Genomic DNA, 6,934 nt, shown 5'->3' with positions numbered 1-6,934 from the left:
AATCAGTCCACAAAATCCCCATGGATTCTATGTAAGAACAGAATTAGTATTTTCATATCCTTTGCATAGGACGGTCTTAGTCCTAACTTCCCTAAGGAACAGGCTTTATAAAACGACCGAGAGGCTTCAGAAGTAACCAATGAGGATTTTGGTTGGGCCTGAGCGTCTGAAACGCTATTTGAAGCAAAGTTGGTGATTGTAACATCACCTGGGGCGCCATCACCATGATGGACGCCATCCATGGCATCATGGATAGGGACTGTGCCAGACCTAGGCTGGTGGTGGACAGCGGCGACGGCTCCGGAGGCAGTGACGACGGTCACACTTAGTCCAGGAATCAACCTTTGATTCATGCTTCATTTCGTTCGAGAGAAAGGATGTCGTGTGAAGTCTTTAGTAGACGGATCATCATATCATAACTAGGATGACCTATCCTGTCGTGACAAAACCAATATGTGTCTAAATCCAAGAGATCTTCTCTCATAACTTTATTGGATTTAATAGCTCGAATAGTGACATAGAGTCTACGTACTAGAGAGACACATAAACTTTTCTAAGATGTGCATTTGTTCGCAATCGTTAGAGGTATTGCAAAGGAACTCATTTCTGCTCTCTACATGCATTTTCGCATGGAATTCGTTGACTATTCATAGGTGCGATTTGCCCTAGGAGCGTAGAGAGTTTCTGTGACAGTAATCAAGGTGCCATTTGGCAAGCGGAACTTGGGCTATTCCATGTCCTTGAATTAATACTGATGGCCCAGCCATCGTAGTCACAAAGTAATATGCTCAGAATTAAAATGGAGTCATAATGAAAAGAACTCGAAATTTTATTCATAAGCCAACGGAGTTACATCATTGTCTCTTTGACCAAAGAAAATCTAATCCAAAATGCTAGCTAATGCAAAACAATGGTAGTCGTCTAACTTCTTTCGGTAACTCCAAAATAAATGTGACCAGGTAAGTAGAGAGATGTCGGTGGAGCAAGGCTCGCTTAAGTACCACTAATCTCAGAACCTTCCTAGACATCACATTTACTTTGGGTGAGCCTACTTTGAAGAAAGACTAAACCATTGACATATACTACAAAAATATATGGCAATTGCCTATTGCATCTCTTGGAAAATAAAAAGACTTAATCAAAATCTCCAGTCTCTGAATCTTGGCCTTTGAAGTCTTCAACCCTTAGAGCGAGATCGTCATCTTGATCTTCTTGCTCCATGTAATTTGCTTCCTTTGCTTCACGATACGTTTTGTATGCGTTAGCAACATTCTGGGGTGCATTACATGCTTTAGCCCAATGTCCAGACACTCCACACCGAAGACAAGCATCATCATGGTTAGGCTCCCTTGATCGAGGCATGCCTAGAGCGCGTTAGGGACGACTATGGTCCTTGGTGGCGCCACCACCATAGCCGGAGGCTCTGCCTCTCTCTCTCTTCACACGTTTACCTCTACGGTTCTGTGCACGCCTATCTTGGCTGTTTCCTTCCTCTTTGGGGCGAGAATATGGACCAGAACGTCCAGAATAATCCCTTTCCTTAGGGTTTCGCTCCTGGCACCCTCCCTTAGGGGCGCAACTATAATTAGACTCCGGAATTGACTTTCACAAGTATGTTATCACGCTTTTCAGCTACGTTCATGGCTCCAATAAGCTCATGAAATCTTGTGATGCGTCCGGCATTGACATCAATCCGATAGTTCTTGGCACTACTAGAATAACTTAATCACACGACAGTCATCAGAGGACACATGAGTTTTTGCTGTAGTCTGAGTTAGTCAAACGACAAATTTTTTAAACCTGTCGTCTCACCTCAACTCAGCCAACACATCGTCATTTGTTAAATTTGAGAAATTTCAGACAACACTAATAAGGACATCTGTTGTCTGAACAACCAAAAAAACAAACAAAAAATTAATTTACATTTATTTTTTCCACTCAAAACACTCCAAACCTATCTGAAAAACTCAAAAACCCGTGCTCCCTCCCTTAGCTAAAAAAAATTAGGTCACTCTCCCTCTCAAATCGCTCGCGGTCGCACTCACCACTAGTCGAGCCTCTCAGCCTCGCACTCACACTCACTCGATGCACTGTCAGCGACCGCGTCTCTCTCCGTCGCGCGCGCTGTCAATCTGTCCACCACCAGTTCTCTCTCCGTCAGTCTCCCTGGGTCGCGACTCCACCTCTCTCTCTTTCTCTCTCCCCCTCTCCTTGTAAGCTCTTCTTCTCTTTCAGATTTAGTTCAGTTCTCCATTTTTCTTTGGGTTTATTGGGTTTATTGATATAATTGGGTGTATTGATTGGGTGTTCTGATACTCTTGTTTTCTGATGGTGAGATTCCAGATCTGGGCATAGTTAGATGTGCTTAGATTTGAAAGGATTTGGAAGAAGTACCCATGGCTGATGCTTTTCCTGAGAGCTGATTCAATGAAAGGATTTTTGGAGGTTATCACTATGATATAAGGGGAATGCTCAATCTGTGTGTCGACATATGCAAAGGGCACAACGAGGTCCGTTTTTTTTTTTCTGGGTTTGCTTCCTATTTGAAATTGATGATCGTTTGGTTTTTCTGATTTGGGTTCTTTTTTGGGTTTGATTCAGATTGTTTCGTTGCTTCTGGAGAATGGAGCTGATGTAAATTCTAGAAATTATTGTGGGCTGGTATGATACCTTGGTGCTGTTGTAATCTAATTGTGGGTTTGTTTATTTGATTTTAAGCATTTCAGTCTCTGTTTGAGTGAATTATGAGATGTGGGTAGTTAGAAAGATTGTAACTTTGTGTGGCTTGATGCATAAATTGGGTCCCTGGAATTGAAAAATGAAGATCATGATGGGATAATTGAGCTCATTGTTTGATCATGAACAAACTTTCCAGATTTTATCTTGAATTTATTAGCTTTAGTTCTATAATACAGTTGCATAATTGTAATGACACACACCAATATAAATTTCATGACACTGTAGGAGATGAGGTCATCTGCATGTCTTGTGAATTTCGAGGGATGAGTAGAACATGTCTGGTATTTGGCTATCTGAAGGCCAAGATATAAAGTAAAGCATAAGTGTGCCAATTATCATTTCAAGTAGGAGGAGAAGAGTTAGATAGTGGATTTTGTCAATATTATAGCTTCTTGAGCATTCTGCACTTCTGTTGTTGGATAGGCTGCAAATACAAGATATTTCAAGTTCAGGGTAATTGTTCTATAGAGATAGATCTTGAACTGCCCTCATGTGAGCAGAGCAAGTTACAAAAGTATATAAAATATCTTGAAATGACCCCTACGTACCAGATGTGAGGATCACTATAGCACTACCAACTTTTCAAATGCAATCTAAAAGATATTCTTAGATTATCTAAAATCATTTGTCTACCAACTTTTAGATGGGCTGCAATTATATGTTATTGAATAATTAACTTGGCACCAACCTTTCACCGAAGGCTTAATTCTACTTTAGTTCTTCAACCTGGATCAAATCTATTACGGTTAGAATCATTATTTCTTATCTTTTCAAATAATTCATTTGAACCTTAATTCTTACTGGACTCAAGGCTTTTGTGTGGACTCATTCAGTCTCATTTTTAGAACTAACGTAGCCTGGACTCATTTTTAGAATTAAGGTTGCTACAACATCTATAATTTCCTGACAACAGAATACGAAATCAGAGTTTGTTATGCATTTCAGTTTGTCTTCTGGTCTTCCCCAATATGAAACATGTTGCACTTGGTTGTGGGAATGAGATAAGCAACCAGACATCTTGCTGTACGACAATGGACAGCTATGTTTCCCACTTGCAAAAGCAGAGTTTCATAACCAACTTGCAAGCTTTGGATTGTGCTGCATCACTGGGAATGAAGTTAAGAAAATAAATCAAATATTACCAAAGATGTGTATAGCCTATGTCATTTAAGCCTCAAGGATTTCTCCCTTCAGGTGACTGCATTCTTCTAGTCCATTTTTTATTCTTTTTAGCAAACTAAGCATGTCTTATATATCATGGTATTAATACGTTTTGGTGGTGTGCTAAATTTTTTTTACTTCTCTTCTGTTCTTTGTGTTTTAGTCTTCTAAACTGACTTTTTTTTTCCCTATCCTTTTGAACATGATAGCATCTGGATATCTTTTGCCAAGCTTGCATTTGGATGCAATATTTGAAAGTTCAGGGGTCAGCTTCCTTTGTGATCTGAATGATAACATTCTATTGCCTGGAAATTCTTTTTAGGCTTGGCTTGTTACATATTAGGTTGAATTCTTCATGGAATTGAAGAAGTAACTTTGAATAGGAATTATGTTGGTCCTTGGCTTATTACTCAATTGTAGTTTGCAACTATGGACAGTCGAGACTATCAGGTGTATAAGTTTGAGCTTCTGTTGTATTATCTCAGTTCCTAACCTTTATTGTTCTAACTCACCCGTATTATAACAAGCAGTCTATATCTATCATCTGTGTGTTGAGGAACGAGTCTCATTCATACTTTCTTTCTGTTTCCAGTTCTGGACGTGGACGAGTTGCCTGAAAGAGAATGCTGAGAAGAAGAGATTCTGGAAGTTTCTGCACAAGGAGCCATCTGTCCATAATTGTTTCTTGGGGAAGGAGATGTTCCTTGTTGACAACCATTGGAGCAAACACTGGAACCATATTGATGCAGTTAGAACAGAGTGGGCAAAATTTGTTGTTAAAACATATATGTAAGTAGTATCGCATCTAGCTGGTTAGTACTTGGGTTTAGGGACTTATTTTGATAACATGGGATTGATGAATTAATCTGGACATGAATTTGTACTTTTGTAAATGTGTTGGATATGGCAATGTATGAAATAGATGGCAGTAATCTACGACAATGTGGTATTTTAGATATGTTTTGAACATGAAATTTCATATCTGCAACCAATTGTGCAAAGCCAATTCAGACAACAAATATAGGTCAAGTGTCTATTGTCTGAGAGAATCTCAGACAACACATACTTAAAGTCTCATATAATTCATGTTGTCTGAACATCTATTCACACAACAGATATAACAAAACTCATGTTGTCTGAACATCAATTCACACAACATATATAACAAAACTCATGTTGTTTATCTTCATCTCAGCCAACATATATAACAAAATCAATGTTGTCTGAGATTCATTTCACTCATCATATATAACAATAAACTGTTGAACGAGGTTCATAAAGTACAACTGAAAATAATAAAATGTGTCGTCTGAATGTCCAGTGAGATGACATATTTCATTTTGGAACTGTTATTGTTAATGCATCTCACACAACTGAAAAAAATGAGAATGTTGTTGGAGATTCATTTCAGACAACAGAGGTATCTCAACAGTGTGGTCTGAGATTCATTACGCACAACATAGTTCTCTTAAAAGTGTTGGGGTAATATAATGTGAGACAACAATCATTAAATGGACTGTTGTCTGAATATCTAACAGACAATAGTTTTTCCAAATTAAAATAGTTTGGTAATTTTCAGACGGCAGTTATGAGCTTATATATGTCGTCTGAGTATAAAACAGACAATTGTTTTGAACTGTCGTCTGAATGAAGTCAATCAGACAACAGGCTACTAGACGACAACAGCTTTTTCACTCAGACGACGGTTCCTAAACTGTTGTCTGATTAACTTTGTGGTGTAGTATCATCAATGCAAAGACAGAGAAGGTAGAGAGAGTCTTCTCAATCAACATCGTATCAGTGATTTTCTGCCCACAGAATTCCATCAAAGACTTGATACGAAGTGCTTCCGAATTGTAGTCAAGTTTAGACTTAAAATCACAAAAGCGGAGGCTATGCCATCTCACTTCTAAATTAGGAAGCAGGGAGTCACAAACGTTGCCAAAACGCTGCTCAAGTTCTACCATAGTTTTCTTGGGTCTTCCTCACTGAGGTACTCATTCTGGAGCGCGTCATTCATGTGCCTTGTCATGAGAATTATGGCTTTAGCTTCATTGGCCTCTCTCGTAGCTCTATTCGCTTCAAAAGCAGCAGTTTGTTGAGGAGTAAGCACATTCTGACTTGGCTCTTGGATCGTACTTAGGATCCCATCAGCCTTAAGATGCTTGCGCACATCAAGGACCCACTTGTGGTATCCTGCGCCTGTTGTCTCTAGTGGAGCGAAGCTCAACTTGTTCAGGTTACTCATCCTGAAAAACAACAAAAGATTAGGGTTAGTTTCGGAGCGAAAAGGCTACCACGAAAACAATAAAAATTTCTGAGCGTAGTCGCTTCAAAAAAATAGGAATTTCCGAGCGTAGTCGCTTCCAAGAAACTGAAATTCGATTCCAAGAGGGGTTGGATTAGATCGAAATAATGATGTTTGTGGTCGATCGTTTCTTCTCAACAAACTCTAAGTTTGGAGAAGTCTACAAGCTCCAAGCTTGGAGTGAGCACGAACCCCCACAATTCGGCTTAATTAGGTCTCCCCTATGATGAAGAAAGGGGGGTAGAAGGAGGGAGTTTGCAAGTCCCCACAAAAATAAGAGAAATTGAATAAAAACTAAAAAAAAAACGTGAACTTTTAGTAAAAAAATACATTGAAATAGGTTGCCGGAAAAAGTCGTCAAAAAAATGGTCGGAAAAGTCGCCAGCGGTGGCAGGAAAAAATCGTCGGCGGTGACCTGTCGCCGGAGATGCTGATGTGGCACCGATCTGCTGACGTGGCAGTGGGTTTGCTTCTGGGCTGCGTCACGGACTTGGGCCGCCTCCTTCTTTTCTTCTTTCTGGGCCGTTGACTTCTTCTGGGGGCTGCCTTTTTTTTTTTTTCTCTTCTTCTCTCTGCCGGTTCAAGGTGCAGCAGCAGTCAGGTGGCCGATTCAAGTGCTTTTAGGCCGGTTCCGGAGAAAGTTTTTCTGGTTCCCGGATTCTGGGATTGAGATGTTTCTGGCCATTAAGGAGGGTTTGCAGCTGCTCCAAACTTTGTGTCTTCAAC

At 39.9% G+C, this 6,934-nt stretch overlaps 1 long non-coding RNA gene across 1 annotated transcript; it reads left to right on the top strand.

The window, feature by feature from the left end:
* Positions 1-2,100: 2,100 nt before the first annotated feature.
* On the top strand, positions 2,101-4,747 carry LOC133720099 (uncharacterized). The gene is made up of 4 exons (XR_009851684.1): positions 2,101-2,213; positions 2,344-2,510; positions 2,602-3,933; positions 4,493-4,747. It is a non-coding gene; the product is annotated as an uncharacterized LOC133720099 (long non-coding RNA).
* Positions 4,748-6,934: the final 2,187 nt, after the last annotated feature.

This window comes from Rosa rugosa, chromosome 7 (assembly GCF_958449725.1).
Source record: "Rosa rugosa chromosome 7, drRosRugo1.1, whole genome shotgun sequence".
In the NCBI taxonomy this organism is placed as follows: domain Eukaryota; kingdom Viridiplantae; phylum Streptophyta; class Magnoliopsida; order Rosales; family Rosaceae; genus Rosa; species Rosa rugosa.
This window is presented reverse-complemented; position numbering and strand designations above follow the sequence as displayed.